Source organism: Lactuca virosa, chromosome 2, assembly GCF_052849685.1.
Source record: "Lactuca virosa cultivar CGN04683 chromosome 2, Lactuca_virosa_CGN04683_v6, whole genome shotgun sequence".
Classification (NCBI taxonomy): Eukaryota; Viridiplantae; Streptophyta; class Magnoliopsida; order Asterales; family Asteraceae; genus Lactuca; species Lactuca virosa.
The window spans coordinates 215,177,538-215,198,813 of record NC_136427.1 but is presented as its reverse complement, the minus strand read 5'-3'; the positions used below and the strand labels follow the sequence as shown (position 1 = coordinate 215,198,813).

Genomic DNA, 21,276 nt, shown 5'->3' with positions numbered 1-21,276 from the left:
TCTGAAGTTACAACTTCAGATCTAGCTCATATCCCACATTACCATCACAACCAAACCATAAAAACCCTAGATCTCAACCCAAAAGAGGTCTAGAAAGAAAAAGGAGAAAAGGTGACGACTTGATACCTCCAAATGATGCTATTTGAGGTAGATTTCTGATTTCTCACACTTCCTTGCTCCTAGCCCTTTGTTTCCCAGGGCTCCTCTCCTCAAAAGATCTCCTCTCCAAAGCTTTACACCCACAAGAATGACACACCACACGAATTAGGGTTTTTCTGAGTTCTCAAAGGACTGCAAAGAGGCCAAAGGAGGCTTATGCTTCCTTAAATAGGGTGAAAAACCCCGGGATTTAGGGTTTCATCTGCTAGCTCCTACTCGCCAAGTCCCAATATGGACTCGTCGAGTAGGTCACTTAACATGCGATCCCACCCCGCTGCTACTCGATGAGTAGGTCAACCGACTTGTCGAGTAGAGCTTCATCCAAAAACTCGTATTTAAATGATACCTGAGAATCGGGGCGTTACAAAGTTCGAAACACTTATATATTTTTTTGTTTTATACTTTTGGGTTAGAAAAAGTTATATTTTATTTAAGTCTGAAACACTTATATTATTTGTTTTATTTTACACTTTTTGGTTAGAAAAACTATACTTTTTACAAAAGATGGTCAATTAGCCAAAATTTTATAAAAACACTTTTTGTTGTAAAAGTACATGTAAAAACCTGTAGAATTCACCAACTTTATGTGGACGTAATTTAAAACGCATGTATTCTCAATATTATTAGCACCCGGAAGAACACGCATATTGAACACTTTTGATTTTCGCACTACATTAATGTAAACGTCAAATTGTTAGGCATGTATTGTGATTTGGTAATAGACGACGATAATGTAATTTCTATTTCGATAATAGAAGTTTTATGTTTTGTATTGTTTAATGTATGTTCAATAATTGTGATCACTGGCTACGTCGCACAACACGACATTTCCACCATCGGCCGTGGGTATGAAAAACAGAGACATAACAAGTACTTGAAACTAGGGATGAGCATATGGACCGGGGAACCGGCCGGAACCGGTACCGGAACCGGAACCGGCACCGGAACCCGAACCCGATGGAACCGGTTGGGCCGGGACCGGGACGTTATTTTTGTGGATTTTTGGAACCGGGAACCGGTAGGAACCGGAACCGATATAACCGGAACCGGTAGAACCGGCAAAAACCGGAACCGTATGATGCTATTTTTCGAGGACCGGTTCCAACATTTAAAGACACGACAAGAACCGGTAGGAACAGGGAACCGGTAGAACCGTCGGGCCGGTTCGGTTCTTGATTTTGGCCGAAGCCGGTTCTCGGGTCGGGTCCGGTTCCGGCCGGTTCGGTCCTTTTGCTCATCCCTACTTGAAACAATTGAATGTAAAAAAAAAAAGGAAAGTGCCCACTTACTAAATGGTGGAGCCCTTGTTTGGTGGAATATAACTTATTGTGTTATGAAAAAAAGAGGTCTCAATTAAATCAGGATGAATTTGTGAACCATATCAAAGCAAAGTTTTTTCCAAATCATGATGTTGAGAACCTATTTGAAGAATTATTTACTTTTTGCAAACACAATATGTCTGATTCCTTTTAGACAAAGCACATTACCTACCAAACTTCCAAAGATCATTTGATATGTAACAGTCTTCCAGTGAATATAAATTTGAAGTAAATATTGAAATTACTTTAGATGATGCTATTATTTCTGCGTGTAAATGAAAGATTTGAGAAGAAGATGAATCAAAGAAAGGCAAGTGTTTGGAGATATGAATAGAAAGATGGATGAAACCATCAAATAATAAAATGAAAGTCGAAATTCTAGAAATATAAATAATTCAAACATTTTGAAAGAAACAAAGAAATGTCATATGTGTGGGAAAGTTCATCGATGAGAATGTCGATACATGTTCTTGAATTGTAAAAATTGAAAAAAAAAAAAACAAAGGCACAAAGCTTCTGTGTACTGAAAAAAAAAATGAAAAAAATTAAATGTTATTCTTGCCATTAGGAAGTGACACATTAGCACACAACGTTCAAAAATGGGTACATAAACATTATCATACACCACCAACAAGAGATAAGAACCAAAGAAGGTGAAAGGAAGGCTTTTTCAAATGACTTTGCATGAAGCGAAGGATTCTAATGATGTTGTGACTGTCAAATTTATTCCTATAAATATCTTATTTAATTCTAATGCTAATTATTCGTTCATATCACATGACTTTCGTACTAGATTTGAAGTTTTATTAGTAGCCCTAAATGAAGCATATGTCACTGAAATTGCAAATGGTGAATTTTTTATCATTCGACATGTATATCTGAATCGTGCGTTATTGATAGACAAGGAGATATTCAAATCAAATTTATTACCATTAGGGATAAAAGAATTTGATGTAGTGATGAGTATCTATTGGATTTAGTAGTGTGTCGAGATAACCATCACAATGAGGGAATGTGTGACATCTCCAAATTTCTCGGCCAGAAAAAACCGATTTAATTTATAAAATTAGAGTAATCTTTTAAAAGATGTTGTGGAATTTGTCCCCAAAACAAAACATGATAAAAATTTATCAAAACATTTCTTAAAGAAATATGTATTTTCATTATATATCAAAACCTCGGGATGTCATGTTCCGATACAGACCAAAAGCATAAACAGTACATCATAAGCCTTACACCAGTTATTTACAACTACTGACCTATAATCCAAAAATCCCTCGTTGTCATCCAACTATGCTCTGGGTCTACTACATGTAATGTAAAAAGCTGAGTGGGTCAGGCTTGGGAGCCTGATGAGCATATAGGGTTTTCATCCCACAATAAATAAATTTATTAATTTCATCATCCAACAATAAATTTATTAATTCATCATCCAACAATAAATTTATTAATTCATCAGCCAACAATAAATTTATTAATTCATCAGCCAACAATAAATTTATTAATTATGTTTAAACATCAAATAATTAACCCAATTTCCCACCCTCATTATCTTCTTTACTCTTAAGGATACACCTTAAGAAATCAGATATTCCTCGTTCATTCATTCCTAAGGATTAACCTAAGAAATAAGCACGAAGTCCATCTTTGCCTATGGCACAGCTGCCAATGTTATTTATTAGGGACAACTGTCAATAACATCATTTAGGAACAGCTGCCAGGATTATAACGTTCTCTATTAGGCACAGCTGCCAAAATTATCCTTTAGGTGCAGCTGCCAGGATATTTAAAGTACATCCGGTGAATACGTAAATCAAAAACACTTACGGTTTATGGCGCAGCTGCCAATATTCATCTATATCATCTTTCATCCCTCATACTTTATCTACCCATGTTTTACCCAACATATTTGTAGATATAAAATACATATACAGTTTAGAATTTGTATAAAACAATCTTTCATCATCCATCTCAAATAAACAAACAACATATATACACATAGCACGTATTTTATATAAAATACTTCATATCTATGTGTAAGATGAAAGTGACTATACACTCACTTGATAAGACGACGATTACACAACACTTCGTTTCTTAAAACGATCGTTTCCGATGAAACTGGGATGTTTTCTAAAAAATCGGGCTTCACGGGGGCAGAGTTTCGGCTCGAAAACTATTTTTCTTGGGATCTTCGGGCTCTCTGGGGTTTGCTTCGGGTGTCGGTGATGATATCGGGGCTTCGGGGGTTAAAAGTGAGTAAAAAGGAGAGTAGAGGGCAAAATATGTAAGAATTTGTAAACAAAATATGGCCAGCCTCGCATCCCTTTTATAGGGTCCGAAGCAGCTTACTACGCGGGGCGTAGTCTCGCTGTATGCGGGGCGTACGAGGCTACGTGTCCGATTCTCGGAAGGGAGGGCACGTGGCTCGGACGTGTCTGCTACGTGACCATCATGCGAAGACCGGAGACGTGGTCAATATGAGGTCCTGCCATGTGAACGCTGGGCGTAAGTCTCTACGCGGGGCGTACCTCCTCGGATAAGGCTCAAATTTTTATTTATTTTTATTTAAAAACTTCAAATATTCATATATTTTGAATACGAGCTCCGTTTTTGACGTTCTTTATATCTACGCGTCGGTGAAATTATGCTCTACAACTTTCGTTTAGACTCTGTCGGCTAATTTTGACTTTATTTTTAAAGTTATATTTTTAACAGGTCGGGACAGGAAATGTCCGTTAAAAATTCATAACTTATTCATCCGACGTCCGTTTTTGTCTGTCTTTTTACCGTTGCACTACTATTAACGATATCTTCGATTCTCGTTTAGGTTGTGTCGGCTAAAAATCGTTCGATCTCAAATTCGAACTTCGGGTTGCATACAGCTAAGTTGAAACTTAGAAAAATCATAACTTCTTCATACGAAGTCAAATTTGGGCGTTCTTTTTATGCACGCTCTCGGTTTAACGAACTCTACAACTTTCGTTTAGATCACTAAGGCTAAAAAGTACTTTAATGAAGATTCACTTTTTACGTCATACAACGTTGTGTCGGTTCTGTCGCGAAACTTCGACAGGTCATAACTTCTTCGTTATAACTCGGATTTCGGTATTCTTTATATCTCCGGAATCCTTGTTTCAACCACTACAACTTCATTCATAGATATCGGCTTTATCTAATATTAATTTTCGATGCTTATTTTTATCCTTAATCATAATAATTAAGTTTAAAGCATATAATTCATTCTTATTACTTCAAAACGAGTTCCAATGGTTGACCTAGACTATTATATCATCATTAATGCTTAGCCCAGAAACACGGGCGTTACAATTCTCTCCTCCTTAAAATGATTCTGTCCCCGGAATCATACATCAGCAAACAAATACGGATAGCGACTCATCATGTTACTCTCCATTTCTCATGTGAGATTTGGCTCATTCGAATGTTTCCATCGCACAAGCACTAAATCGACCATCTTGCGTCGCAACTTCTTAGTCTTACGGTCAACAATTGCCTCCGGTTCTTCAATTAACTTCTTGCTTTCATCCAACCTTAATTCAGAAATTGGAATGATGTCGGGAACTTCTCCCGTGAACTTCCTCAAATAACACACATGGAAAGTGTTATAAATACCATCTAGTTCTTCTGGTAGTTCTAGCTTGTAAGCTTGGTTCCCAATTCTCTGAAGAACTTTAAATGGTCCATACTCATCTTAGTCGGAATCAATACGATATGACCACTAAGGTCAGAATATCAATCATTTTCTTAGTCATTACCGAAACAATGGTAACGACACACTTGAATAAAAACGAAATCAATTACTAGCTTCTTGGTAACGTTGTGACTTTCCCTGATCCAAGTGTAAGTAATGTGCTTCCAGTTGTATAGGCCTCTACTACTATTCACACCTACTCATACTCGTCCCAAGTATTGTCTCGCAGTTTTCCAAGTCACCATTCAAAAATTTCACATAATCATTTGACACATCAGGTAATAAAACGAAGGTTTATATTATTTTTAAAAAAGATTACAAAGATGTTCTAGTTTAACCTATACTATGCCTCTTATAGGCTACACTACTAGATTCTATCTGCATGGCTGCGTTATATCTTGATTTTGGAACATATAGTCCTTACTCCTGATCCCTTGTATCCTCGCCTGCTTCATTAAGGATCATTGGGAATGCTTTTGCCTTTGGTTTCGGAGGTACGTTTAGCTTTTGTAGTTCATTTCCTCTTTGGGCAGTCTTGCTTGTAGTGCCCTTCTTCATTACATTCATAACACACCCTTTTATCGAATGTACATTCATTGGCGTAATGCCCATGCTTTCCACATTTGAAACACGTCACTTCCGCACCACATTTTCCTACGTGTTTCTTCTTGCACTTACCACACCATTTTGCTTCACCTCCTTCTTCGAACTTTGAACCAGACTTGCTCTTCTTGTTGGATTTTGATGATCCATCGAACTTCCTTTTCTCGCCAACTTCAACCTTGTTGGCGGCTCTCCCCTTAATCATATCTTCAATAGACTTGGCAGCCCAGATAGCTGCCTCCAAAGTAAGTGCCTGACGCACTGGCACCGCATACTCCCATGGAAGTCCCTTTGCGTACCTGTCAATTTTGGTCAGCTCATCTGGGACAATACGCAAAGCAAACTCCATTTTGTCTGTGAAGTTATTGATATATTCATCAATGGTCATACTTCCCTTCTTCAATGTCAGAAATTGGTTTTCTAGCTCAAGCACATTTTGGGCCGAGCAGTACTTACGCTTGAATTGCACCAAGCACTCTGCCCAAGTCAGTTGCAGTGGCTCATTAGGGCTTAGGGTCTTCCCCATAGTGTTCCACCAGCGAACATCGCCACCTTTGAACTGACGTACTGCAAATGTGGTTTGTAACTTGCCTTGGCAACCACATGTCATAAAGGCTAATTCCATCTCCGAGATCCAATCCATTACTCCGACGGGATCTTCTTTTCCAGTGAAAGTTCATGGCTTGCAAGTCATAAAGTCTTTATACTTGCATCCATTTCTCTCCACTCCATCCTCGTGGTTATTCCTCCTAACCACAAGCGGTTCAGTTTGACCAACAGATCTACTGTAATTTCCTTCCTCAGACTGATCATCATTGAGTTCAGGTTGTTCAACAGGCATTGAAGGTTCATTCCTGTTGTTCAACAATATTTGCCTCATTTCCTCCCTTTGTTCAGCCATCATTGTCTGAATCATGGCTTGTACCCCAACCATTGTGATCGGTTCTGGTGCAACTTCTGCTATAGGCACCTGTTCCATCACTTGGGGTTGAGGTTGTTGGTTTCTATTTGCATTTCCAGCTCCACTTCGAGTTCTTTCCATTATAATCTATACACCAAATAAGGCGAATTTAGATCTTTATTCACGATAGATATTTAAATTCTCCTTATCACTCCGAAACGTTACATGCTAGTTCTAATATCGTAGTCGTACGCTTAGAATCCTAAACACATAAGGTTCCCAGATCCGGTCGGCAACATACCATAGATTCGATCAAATAACATTATATATGGCAAACATATAATATAACATTTAGCACATAAAAGTATTTTAGGAATCTTTCCTAAAATATACTAGTGCTCGTGTCTAAAATATGGTAGACACTAATCTCACGATCATCACTTAGCATTCTAAGTTTAAGTCTAGAAATCCTACAAATTCCTAGTTCGCTTAAACTAATGCTCTGATACCAACTGTGACATCCCCAAATTTCTTGGCCAGAAAATACCGATTTAATTTATAAAAATCAGAGTAATCTTTTAAAAGATGTTGCGGAATTTGTCCCCAAAACAAAACATGATAAAAATTTATCAAAACTTTTCTTAAAGAAATATGTATTTTCATTATATATCAAAACCTCGGGATGTCATGTTCCGATACAGACCAAAAGCATAAACAGTACATCATAAACCTTACAACAGTTATTTACAACTACTGGCCTATAATCTAAAATCCCTCGTTGTCATCCAACTATGTTCTGGGTCCACTACATGTAATGTAAAAAGCTGAGTGGGTCAGGCTTGGGAGCCTGATGAGCATATAGGGTTTTCATCCCACAATAAATAAATTTATTAATTTCATCATCCAACAATAAATTTATTAATTCATCATCCAACAATAAATTTATTAATTCATCAGCCAACAATAAATTTATTAATTATGTTTAAATATCAAACAATCAACCCAATTTCCCACCCCCATTATCTTCTTTACTCTTAAGGATCCACCTTAAGAAATCAGCTATTCATCGTTCATTCATTCCTAAGGATTAACCTAAGAAATAAGCACGAAGTCCATCTTTGCCTATGACACAGCTGCCAATGTTATTTATTAGGCACAACTGCCAATAACATCATTTAGGCACAGCTGCCAGGATTATAACGTTCTCTATTAGGCATAGCTACCAATATTATCCTTTAGGCGCAGCTGCCAAGATATTTAAAATACATCTGGTGAATACGTAAATCAAAAACACTTACGGTTTATGGCGCAGCTGCCAATATTCATCTATATCATCTTTCATCCCTCATACTTTATCTACCCATGTTTTACCCAACATATTTGTAGATATAAAATACATATACAGTTTAGAATTTGTATAAAACAATCTTTCATCATCCATCTCAAATAAACAAACAACATATATACACATAGCACGTATTTTATATAAAATACTTCATATCTATGTGTGAGATGAAAGTGACTATACACTCACTTGATAAGACGACGATTGGACAACACCTCGTTTCTTAAAACGATCGTTTCCGATGAAACCGAGATGTTTTCTCAAAAACCGGGCTTCACGTGGGCATAGTTTCGGCTCGAAAACTATTTTTCTCGGGATCTTCGGGCTCTCTGGGGTTTGCTTCGGGTGTCAGTGATGATATCGGGGCTGCGGGGGGTTAAAAGTGGGTAAAAAGGAGAGTAGAGGGTGAAAGATGTAAGAATTTGTAAACAAAATACGGGCAGCCTCGCATCCCTTTTATAGGGTCCGGATCAGCTTACTACGCGGGGCGTAGTCTTGCTGTACGCGGGGCGTACGAGGCTACATGTCCGATTCTCGGAAGGGAGGGCACGTGGCTCGGGAGTGTCTGCAACGTGGCCATCATGCGAATACCGGAGACGTGGTCAATCCGAGGTCTTGCCATGCGAACGCTGGGCGTAAGTCTCTACGCGGGGCGTACCTCCTCGGATAAGGCTCAAATTTTTATTTATTTTTATTTAAAAACTTCAAAAATTCATATCTTTTGCATACGAGCTCCGTTTTTGACGTTATTTATATCTACGCGTAGGTGAAATTATTCTCTACGCCTTTCATTTAGACTCAATCGGCTAATTTTGACTTTATTTGTAAAGTTATATTTTTAACAAGCCGGGACAGGAAATGTCCGTTAAAAATTCATAACTTCTTCATCCGACGTCCTTTTTTGTCTGTCTTATTACCGTTGCACTACTATTAATGAGATCTTCGATTCTCGTTTAGGTTGTGTCAGCTAAAAATCATTCGATCTCAAATTCGAACTTCGGGCTACATACAGCTAAGCTGAAACTTAGAAAAATCATAACTTCTTCATACGAAGTCAGATTTGGGCGTTCTTTTTATGCGCGCTATCGGTTTAACGAACGCTAAAACTTTGGTTTAGATCACTAAGACTAAAAAGTATATTAATGAAGATTCACTTTTTACGTCATACAGCGTTGTGTCGGTTCTGTCGCGAAACTTCGACATGTCATAACTTCTTCGTTATAACTCGGATTTCGGTATTCTTTATATCTCCGGAATCCTTGTTTCAACCACTACAACTTCATTCATTGATATCGGCTTTATCTAATATTAATTTTCGACGCTTATTTTTATCCTTAATCATAATAATTAAGTTTAAAGCACATAATTCATTCATATTACTTCAAAACGAGTTCCAATGGTTAAACTAGACTATTATATCATCATTAATGTTTAGCCCAGAAACATGTTAGGAATTTTAGGGTTTGTAGTGGAGATCTGGATACCGACTTGGATCGTGATATCACTTTCCGAACCGATATTTCTACCCTATGTCTGGGTTACAAGAAATTCAGCCTAGGATAATCCAAGTGGACACTTACGATTCTTGGCATAGAAAACGTAAGCCAATATGCTAGAGGATTCTGTGAAAGTATGATCAAACGAGAGTCCTGACTGAAATTCATATGAATTTTCTTCCTTAAAGTCTGTAAATCTTGTCTGGTGTAATTGACCAATGTTTATTTTGATAAAAATCTCGTGTTCCAACCTTTTTGCAGACTTAGATTAGCTCTTTTACACAGATGGGGACTGACATTACTGAAACTGTAGAGAACTTCCCATCGCCGATTAACATCAAGGTATTGATTTGTGATTAATTTTAGATTAATTCGAGTTATTTCAGATTGTTATCAGAGCTCAAAGTCTAATTTATTAGTGACATATTGGTGAAACCAGGTGCATAGCTTTATGTGTACAGAACTTATGAAGCTAGTCTCGAGTGTTCTTGAAATATTTCCAGAAATAAAAGCAGCTAGACCTCGATGTGAATCTGGTATTAAGTCACTTGTTCACTTAAATATTGCAATTGATAAAGCCAAATCGTTGATTCACGATTGCAGTGAATCCAGTAAGCTTTACTTGGTATGTATTTGCTTTCCGATTATAAAATTACATTTTTTATACGATATCTCAATTGGGTTTTTTCCAATTATTTCAAAATTTCCAATTTTGACATTTGATTTTGGTTTATCTTGGATTTATTCAGGCACTCACAGGAAATACGGTTCTTTCAAGATGTAAAAAAACAAAAATCTTATTGGAACAGAATTTGAGCCAGATACAAAAAATGGTTCCTGTGATGCTTGCATCAAAGGTTAGTCAATTTATCATATGTTGATTTGAAAATGATACAAATTATTATATCATGGAATTAATACAAAAAAATGTTATATGCAGATCTCATTGATAATTACAGAGCTTAGGAGGGTGAAAATTAGTTTAGATCCATGTGAAGAAGAAGCTGGAAAAACTGTAAAAACATTACTCAAAGGGTACAATAATACTGGAAATTCTTCAGAATATGAAAATGAGTGTATTCGAATAGTTGCTTTAAAGCTTCAAATAACATCTCAAAAAGCTCTTGTAATTGAACGAAGATCAATCAAGAAACTTTTAAACAAACTTCTTGAAGGAGATAGTGATCAACAAAAGAAACGGATTCTCATGATCCTTTTGGATTTGCTAAAAAAACATGGACATTCAATTGCATCTGTGCATGAAGAGAACGATAGCATTGTTCAAAGTCAAGTTTATTGGTCCCGTAGAGTTGACTATTCTGTTGACCGTGAAGAACCTCCAAAAGAGTTCAAGTGTCCGATTTCTCTCATGGTGATGTATGATCCTGTTGTTATTGATACTGGAGAAACATTTGAAAGAATGTGGATTCAGAAATGGTTTGATGAAGGTAATGATATTTGTCCAAAAACTAAAAGGAAACTATTAAACTTTTCATTGACACCAAATACAACCATAAAGGATATGATTTCACAATGGTGTGAGACTCATGGTGTCACTATTTCGGATCCTTGTGTTGACTTTTCAATCGATGTAAACATGTGGGAGAATTCATATTCTTCGGTTACTAGTGACTGTGAAGAACCTCCAAAGGGTATTATTGGAAGAGGTGAAAGTGTTCCTCCTGAAGAATTCAAGTATCCGATGTCTCTCAAGGTGATGTATGATCCTGTTGTAATTAATACCGGTGAAACATTTGAAAGAATGTGGATTTAGCAATGGTTTGAAGAAGGTAATGATTTTTGTCCAAAAACTAAAAGGAAACTATTAAACTTTTCATTAAAGCCAAATACAAACGTGAAGCGTATGATTTCACAATGGTGTGAGACTCATGGTGTCAGTATTTCGGATCCTTGTGTTGACTTTTCAACAGATGTAAGCACGTGGGAGAATTCATCTTCTTCGGTTACTAGTTTGAGCTCTATGAATAGTCTTCAATTTTCGGGTGTTGATTTCAGTAACTTATCACCCAGTTCTTTGGAAAATACTCGTGATATGGATGTGGAATTATCTCAAGATGATTATGGTACCTTATCACTCAGTTCTTTAGGAAATACTTGTGATATGGATGTGAAATTATCTTCAGAACTTGATGATTCACTTCCATGGGAGTTTCAATGCAAATTTATTGAAGATTTTATGGTTGTTGATTCATTTCATGATTGTGAGACTTGATGATTCACTTCCACGTGATATAAATGATGTTAAAGCTCGGAGAATTGGATGTTTGCTATTAAAAATCTTGATAACCAAATGTAGGTATTTATGTTGCCTTTGTAGAATTTCTTCTTTAACAATTTATGTATTGAATTTTTTTTTGCCGAAGTATAAAAATCATGAATAATGATGCATACAAGTTGATATCAAGTTTCTTGATTCAGAAATGATAGAAGAGGTGCTCGCTATAAGGTGTCGTTTGTTTTTTAAAGTGAAAATGTATGTAGTCTGCGGACCACCTCTGCAACCATCTGTAATAGAAGAGGGGGACCAAACGGCTGCAACCTATAATAAAAGTTTGTTTTTTAACATCTGCAGACTGTTACAATAAGTTAAAGTAAGGTGTGAAGATTTTTGAAGCAATGGGTCAAGTGTTGTGCCACACAGTACACGCGCAACAGTTTTTAAGTCAGAAGTCTTCTGAAAAACAAACAGTTGCGAAGGGACAAGTGATGCGCGTGTGCTGCGTGACGCAACAATAAGTGGTTAGAAGAGGTTTTTAAGAAAAAACAAACAACATCTAATTGAAAATTTGTCTTCTCACCAAAATCATTGATTTGAAATTGCTTCTTGTGTTCTTACTCAAATCTTCTAGATTCTCGATTCCCAAATTATACAATTTCAAACTCCAGCCCTAAAAATTATGTATAATTTGACTTTAACCAAAAACTTTCGTTCTCTCCTTTCTTCAGATCTAATCCCTAAACTTGTCGCCCTTTTTGAAGACGAATCACTCTCAAGATACCGCATAGCAATCTTGACAAATCTATGTGGGAATGAAGATAATAAAAGCATAATTGCCGAGACCAAAGGGTGCGTATCTTTTGTTGCTAGGGTTCTTGAAAGTGAGAGTTGTGAAGAGCAAGAGCAGGCTTTAGAGATTTTTCTTTCGTTGTGTTCTCAAAGCATTCAGTATTGTAGATTGGTGATGGATGATGGGGTGATTGATAATGTTGTTTCTATTACCATGAATGCAAATGATAAAGGAACAACAAAAGTGTAACGTCCTAAAAACATGGATAAAATTTTCATTTTTAATTTAATCAAAAAAACCAAGTATTCATAATAAAACCCAAACATAGTGTGTCAATCGAGAGTAATCATCAGAGTACAAATCCAAATCATAAAGAAAATGCAGAACATTGGTGGATGCGTTGCGATCAAACCGACCCTTCTCTTTTGTACTGGAAGTACCTGAAACCACAAACATAACTGTAAGCACAAAGCTTAGTGAGCTTTCCAAAATACTACATACATCACACATATAAAATATAACAGCACGTGGCTATGTTAGGTATGTATCAACCCTCGGGTCTGTCCGCTCACTCTGTCCGTCGGTCTGGGGGTGGTATGTCGTACTAAAATGCAACTGAGTACCCAATTTCTCATGAAATTTCCTCCAAAACATGGAGGTGAAACGAACATCCCGTTCTGAAATTACCGAAACTGGCACCCTGTGCCGAACCACCACCTCCTGAATATAGATTTCAACTAACTTCTTAGTAGATATACTCTCGGTAATAGGAATGAAATGTGCACTCTTGGTCAATTTATCAACAATGACCCAAATACAATCAAATGCATCTGTCGTCCATAGCAACTTTGTGATGAAATCCATGGTAATTTTTTTCCATTTCCACATGGGATTTCGTAATGGTTGCATCTTACCGTGGGGTCTCTGATGTTCGGCCTTGACTTTCTTGCAAATCAAGCACCGCTCAATGAACCATACTATCTCCCTCTTCATACATGGCCACCAATAACTCAACTTAAGGTCTTAATACATCTTTGTGGCCTTTGGATGAATCGAAACTTTGACTTATGAGCCTCTTTCAAAACTATCTGTCTCACTCCACCAGTAGTCGGAATCCAAACTCTACCACACTGAGTCAACAACCCTCGACTGTCTCTGACAAATAAAAGAATATGTCCCCTGATCCGCTTAGCCTTCCAATTCTCATTTTTCAATTCCTCCACCTGAGCCTTTTTTACCATATCCAACAAAGGCGAAGTAATCATCATCATCAAACAAATATCCCTGACAAGAGTACTCACTGTCTTACGGCTCAAAGCATCGGTCACCATGTTGGCCTTACCAGAAAGGATCTCGCAATCATAATCGTTTACCACATCTAAGAATCTCTGTTGCCGCATATTCAAATTCGGCTGATCCATTAGGTATCTCAAACTCATGTGGTCAGTTTAGATAGAACACCTAACCTATACACATAGTGCCTCCAAATCTTGATGGCAAAAATCACAGCCCTCAACTCCAAATCATGCGTATGATAATTCGCTTCATGAGACTTCAATTGCCTCGAAGTGTAAGCAATCACATGCCCCCTCTACATAAGGACAACTCCCAAACCTGATATAGAGTGGTCACAATAAGCCATAAAATCGTCCATACCCTCAGGAAGCGCGAGGATTGGGGTCCCACACAATCTCTGCCTCAACGTGTCGAATGCCAACTGGTGATCAGGCTCCCACCGAAAAGTAACATTCTTTTTCGTTAGATGGGTCAGAGGCACTACAATCTTGAAGAAATCTTGGATAAATCTCCGATAATATCTTGTGAGGCCTAAAACGCTTCGAATCTCAGATGGGGTCCTCGAAACCTCCCATCACATCATGGCCTCGATCCTGGCCGAGTTGACCAATATACCTTTCTGGTTGACCAGAACTCACATTTGAAGAACTTGGCATACAACCTCTCTTCCCTTAGGGTCTCCAACACCTCTCGCAAGTGCTCCTCATGCTGCTCCTTGGTCTTGGAATAGATCAGGATATCATCTATGAATACTATCACTGACCAATCCAGCATCGGCCTGCAAACCCGGTTTATGAGATCCATGAACAATGTCGGTGTATTGATGAGCCCAAACGACATCACCACAAAATCGTAATGACCATAACTATTTCTAAAGGTTTTCTTATATACATCATCATCCATGACCCTCATCTGATGGTAACCTGATCGTAAATCAATCTTGGAAAACCAAGATGCACCATGAAGTTGATCAAATAAATTGTCGATCCTCGGAAGTGGGTAACGATTCTTCACCGTTAACTTATTCAACTCTTGGTAGTCAATGCACATCCTGTGTGAACCATCTTTTTTTTCACGAACATGATTGGTGCTTTCTAAGGTGAGTTACTGGGCCGAATAGATACCTTGTCTAGCAGCTCCTGAAGTTACGTAGACAACTCATGCATCTTTGGTGGTGCCAAGCAATATGTTGCTTTGGCTATTGGAGCTGCTCTGGGAACCAGATCAATCCGAAACTCGACTTGCCTTTCGGGAGGCACTCCTGGTAACTCCTCTGGAAACACATCAGGGAAATCCCGAACGATGGGCACCTCACTCAGTGTCGTCGTGCCTTTAACTCGAGTATTTGTCACATAAGCCAGGAACCCAGAACAACCATGCTACAAATATCTTCTGGCCCTCGTAGCTGAACAAAGAGCTGGCCTATGTGAAGCTCCTTCACCAGGAATAACTAGTTCTCCACCACTTAGGGTTCGAACTCTCACAAGCTGGCGCTCACAGTCAATCATGGCCCCACTGGGACCCAACCAGTCTATCCCGATGATAACCTTCGATCCTCACAGAGGAATGGACACCAAATAAATAGAATACCTCTCGTTGAACAGGTTCAGGACAAACCCACAATCAACCCTCGAAGCACTCACATAACGATCATCAGCAATCTCGACCTCCAACAGGAAATCCAGAATCCCGGGAGCATCGCAGAACTTCTTGCTAAGCGCAAGAGATACAAAGGATCGGGTAGCTCCTGAATCAAACAATACATGAGCGGTAAAACCATTGACCAAAAATATCCCTATAAAAAATCAAATATAATCATGAGCATGAATAAGGAAAGCAATAAAAAATATGAATAACACACATACTAGTAACCACATCCGGTGCTGCACGTGCCTCATCGGTGGTCAGCTGAAATATCCTGCTACAAGTTCCTCCCTTGTCCTAACGGGCATCAATAATCCTCAAGGTGGCTGGTGCAGTCACCGCCACTACCCAGTGGGCCTACATCTGTAACAACCTAAACCCGTTGATCGACAAGCCCTATTGTGCTGCGTGTCGCACTTACTGCAACGGCCTCAACCCCGTTAGCCCCTAGAGTGCGAATCACAAACCTTGGTCCTCTTAGCCTGGCCCACGGCAATCTGTACCTACTCCGACTTGCACTTCGATCGAAGCTCCAGCTCAATCTCCCGCTCACGGGCCATCTCAATCATATCATTCAGGGTCTTGCACCCTGAGAAGCTCACAAACTCCCTGATGTCATCCCTCAGCATGTCATGATATCTCATCTTTTTCATCTCCTCATCCGCAGCGTACTGCGAAAGCAAAAGAGCCCTCCCAAGGAACTTGGCGGTAATCTCCACCACAGTCTTAGTAGTCTGGCAAAGGTCCTGGAACTCCCTCGCTAGATGTTGCACCTCGATAGCTGGTGCAAACTCCCTCTGAAACCTTGAAACAAAATCCTCCCAAGTCATGGCTGCCACAACCGCAGATCCTATTGCTCGACCAACCTCATCACACTAGTCACGTGCTCGGTCCCTCAGCAGGCAGGATGCAAACCCCACCTTTGCCCTGTAATGCCCATGTTTCTAGGCTAAGCGTTATCATAACAATGTAATAGTTAGGGTCAACAATTGTAACATATTTTGAAGTAATGAAAAGGAATTACTTGAGTATTATGTGATTTATGTGCATTATACTTGCTTATAACGATATAATAAAATAATAATAAAAATAAGCGTCAAAAATAAAATGATAGATAGACCCAATATCTATGAAGAAAGTTGAAGTAGTCGTAACAAGGATTTCGGGGATATAAGGAACACTGAAATCTGACTTATAACGAAGAAGTTATGGTCTGTCGAAGTTTTGAGGCAAAACCTGCACGATATCCGGAATCGTAAAAAGTGAATTTACGATAAGATACTTTTTAGCCTTAACGATCTAAACAAAAGTCGTAGTATACGTTAAACCGAGAGCGTGCATGAAAAGAACGTCCAAATCTGTCTTCGTATGAGGAAGTTACGATTTTTCTAAGATTTAGCATAACAGTGCACAGTCCGGAATTCGAATATTAGATCGATAGATTTTTAGCCGACACAATCTAAACGAGAATCGAAGATCTCGTTAATCAGAACTCAACGATATAAAGACAGATAAAAACGGACATCGGATGACAAAGTTATGAATTTTTAACGGACTTTATCTATTCAGGCCTGTTAAAATATAACTTTAAAAATAAATTCAAAACTAGCCGACGAAGTCTAAATGAAAGTTGTACAATACGTTTCCACCTACACGTGGATGTAAAGAACGTCAAAAACGAAGCTCATATGCGAAAGTTACAGAATTTAGAAGTCGGGAGTGTGTTGGTGCGAGGAGGGTGACGTGGCTTAATCTCAGCCCTCGCTTGCTCCCCACGGTCCTCAATTCGGATGCTGACAGCTGCCCCTTTTACGCGCAACGTAGCCTCTCGTATGCCTAACGTACTGAGTACACGCAGCGTAGTCCGAGGATTACGCTCAGCGTAGTCCGAAGCTGCCACTATAAATAGGATGCGAGGTCCTCCCATACTCTTCACACCTAAGCCTTTCTTTCTCTCAAACATCTTTTCTAAACCCCTTCCAATCCCTAGTACTTCCCAAGTGCTAATATGCGAGTCCTAGAGCGCCAGAAGGCTCTGGGAAGAAGAGCTTCCGGCTCGGAAGTTCTTCCCCGCAGAGTCCGGTTCCTAGCCAAACGCTCTTATAAGTAAGTTATGTTTACCATACTTTAAGTATAGCTTATGTTTAAGTTTAATATCGTTATTATGAACCTATAAACAATATATGTATTATAAAATATAATATACAAAGTGTTATTGTAATATCTTTTAACTACTCGTGGTACGGGGAATCTGGTTTGAAGGGCCACATAGGGTTGTTGGATTTTAGAAGTGTTATAATGCTAATATGGTCCTGCCCTCCGGTGTTTCATGTCTGGCCCCTGTCTGTATATAGTTGTTGAAAAGTATTGTTTAACACTTATAAAATGATATCGCTCATAAATAGTCGCAATAAATATTAGACTAAAATCTAACGGTTATGATACTAGATTTCGTCGAAGGAAAATAGAATTGTTAGAAGCGAAGCACTGTACGAGTTTGGAATCATCACTTTAACAAGTGAGGGCATAGTTACTATCATCTTACACATAGATACGGAATATTTAATATAAATTACACACTATGCTTGCATATTATCTGTGTACGTGATATTTATGCTAAATGAACAAAATATACATGTTTTACTTGATTTAAACTGAATATGTTTTTTATACCTATAAATATGATGGGTAAAGATGGATAGATAAAATAGATGATGAAAGAGGAAATAAAATTGATAAGAGGCCTCGATGTTTAAGATAATCCAGTCATCCAGCGGAGTATAGATGACGACCGCGGACTATTCTAGACAGTCTAGTGAAACGCTGACAGACTCGCAACCTGTTGGTGTTTTTGAACTAACTGTTCATTAGGTGTACTCCATCCCCCTCATGGTTTCCTTATTTGACATATATTGCTAAGGAATCCCCTAAGCAGTGTTGTCATCCCGATGAAAATCCTTAGGCTAGGTTCCTTAATTTAAATGCTTTAGGGACAGAAAGTGAGGATAACTAGAATGGGCAATCAGGTTGATTGAATTGATGAAATTAATAAACTTAATTATTGTGGGTTGAAAATCCTATGTGCTCACCAGGCTCCTAAGCCTGACCCACTCAGTTTCTTGTATACATGTAGTGGCAAGAGTACATATGAGTGATGATCTGAATAGAGATCAATGAATTACATGCCACTATAATAAATAGATGTTGTAAGGCCTATGTTGTTTCTGTTTATGCTTTTGATCTGTATTGACAATGACATCCCGATGTTTTTAATATAATACTTTTCTTCGAAAATGCTTTGATAAATTCTTTATCATATTTTTGGAACAAATTCTGCAACATATTTCTTTAAAATGATACTCTGATTTTCAAATAAAGCATAAACAAATCGGTCTTTTTGGCCGTGAAATTGGGGATGTCACAGTTGATATCAGAGCATTAGTTTAAACGAACTAGGAATTTGTAAGATTTCTAGACTTAAAATTAGAATGCTAAGCGATGATTGTGAGATGAGTGTCTAGTATATTTTAGACACGAACACTAGCTATTTTAGGGAAGATGTCTAAATTTCTATTATGTGCTAAATTATTTATGTTATAGCTATAAAGATGTCTTATATGCTATTATTTGATTGGATCTATGGTTTGTTGCCAACCGGATCTGGAAACCTTATGTGTTCACATTTCTAAACGTTCGAATACGATATTAGAATTGGCATGTAACTTTTTTTGAGAAACAAGAAGAATTTAAATGTCTATCATAAATAAAGATCTAAATTCACATACTTCGATGTATAGATCAACATGGCGAGAACCCGAAGCGGATTCTGTTGGGTTATTTAATGTGTTGTGTCAAAAATTTTTGTGTACTTAATTAATCTTTTGTTAACGGGTTGGGCCTGTTCATCCGTCGTTATGTTGCTACGGTCAGACTATTTAGTGTGCATGCATGTATCGTTCTAGGGTTAATCGATTGTATTATCCACTTAACTTTTATAGAAAAGTTCATGTTGAACTCTTCTAAAGCTTTGATAATATTAAGCATTCGACACATCTTTGATCATTGTTCTTGTTATTTGATTCACTTTACTGTTAAAAATCTATCATCTTAAGTTCATTGTTTCTACAATTGGTATCAGAGCAGGAGATTGTGTAACTCATACTCAAATCTTCTGTCGAGTATTATTAGGGTTTTAAGTTTCTGGTGGATCTGTTCTTGTCGTCTTCGTCACTTTCATCGATTGTAGACGTTAGAGTTGGGTCCTTGTTTTGTCCTAAACTCGATTATTGTTTTACACATCTGATTCTATACAAGTTTTTGTGAATCAACATCATGCAGCACGAAGATCCTCATACTCTTTCCTTCGATCTGTCCAGCAGCATCGGATCCACTACTAGAATCCAAATCCTTTTTTCGCAAGATTATGAAGTTTGGGCACTGCACTTTGAGTACTATGTTCTCGGTATTGAAGATCATGACACAGCAATATGGGAGGCCATGACGCAGCAGACTTTCTCCTACATGGCTACAAGGAAGATCATCAAGACTCAAGATGAATACAACCCAATTCTTGTTGAAAATAAAGATAATCCTCAAGACGAAAAAGACAAGTTGTTAAGCAACATCAAGGCGATGAGAATAACCTGGTTCGCACTTCCTCCCAATACTTTTCGTCTGGTGAGTGCATGTGAGATGGCAAAGGAAATCTGGGATAGGTTAAAGGAGCTTTACTCAAGTAATGCCGATTTGGAACACTCAGTTCAAACATTGCTTCTATCGGACTTTGGTGCTTTCGTTCAAAAGCTAGAAGAAAAACTTGATAAAACATTCAATCCTTTTAATCATCTTTTAAGTAGGATGTTAAAACACAAAATCAAGCATGAAACAATAGAGCAAAAAGTCACGTTTATGAATGGATTGAGATCGGAATGGAAAGTAGTTGTATCCACAATAAAAGTTCATGAACAGTTCAAGAGCTACACTTTGGTGAAGCTTGTGGGAATTCTAAGATCCCAGGAAGATGAGGTGACGAAGGATGTGAAGATTGTGTCCAACATGGGTTCATTGGCCTTGGTTGCGAAAGGCAAAAAGGTTGCTGAAGAGGATTCTGAATCCCACTTCTCGGATAGTGAACTTACCAAAGAGGAACATGCTCTTATGGTATCTAATCTCAAAAAGTTCATCAAAAAGAACTTTGGTCGGTTTAAGAATAGGAACAAGCAGGGAAACTTGTGACAACCCGAAAATCTTTGTCTTGTAAAGTTCAGCTATTCAACTCAGCCGAGTATCAGCCTTCGTTTTGGCTATCTAATAACGAAATTATGGGTCTATATGAGTGTTTAAAGCCTAGTATAACCTAGGTATGAGTCTTAGGAAGGGTTAGAATGTGTGTAGCATCAATAAATCGGGCCAAACACACCCAGCATGGTGTGTGCGGCCAGCCAGCCGCACACCCGAGTGTGCGGCCAGCCAGTCGTATACCCTCCCAGCCGCACACCCGACCCTATATATTGGAGGAGACCCCTTCATTCACTCTTTTCCCCTTTTGGCTGCACTCTACTTGCTCTCTCTACTTTCTCTCTCTAGAAACTTCATCCAAGAACACTCTAAGGGCTTCAAAAACGTGAAGTACTCCATCATTCAGCTTGTTATACTGGTAAGACACCTTAATCTAAGCCAAAAACTCTTCATGTTCTTCGTGTTCTTCATCACTTGAAGGTGTACGGCCGCACACCTTCATAAGGTGGCCGTACACACCTCAAAAACCCTCCA

General features: G+C 38.3%; 1 pseudogene across 1 annotated transcript; it reads left to right on the top strand.

Annotated features, from left to right (window-relative positions):
* The first annotated feature begins 9,793 nt into the window (after nt 1-9,793).
* Nucleotides 9,794-12,813, top strand: LOC145158211 (U-box domain-containing protein 5-like; annotated as a pseudogene). The gene is made up of 6 exons (XR_013737252.1): nt 9,794-9,877; nt 9,975-10,160; nt 10,285-10,392; nt 10,476-11,852; nt 11,920-12,002; nt 12,315-12,813. The product of XR_013737252.1 is annotated as a U-box domain-containing protein 5-like (transcript).
* Nucleotides 12,814-21,276: the final 8,463 nt, after the last annotated feature.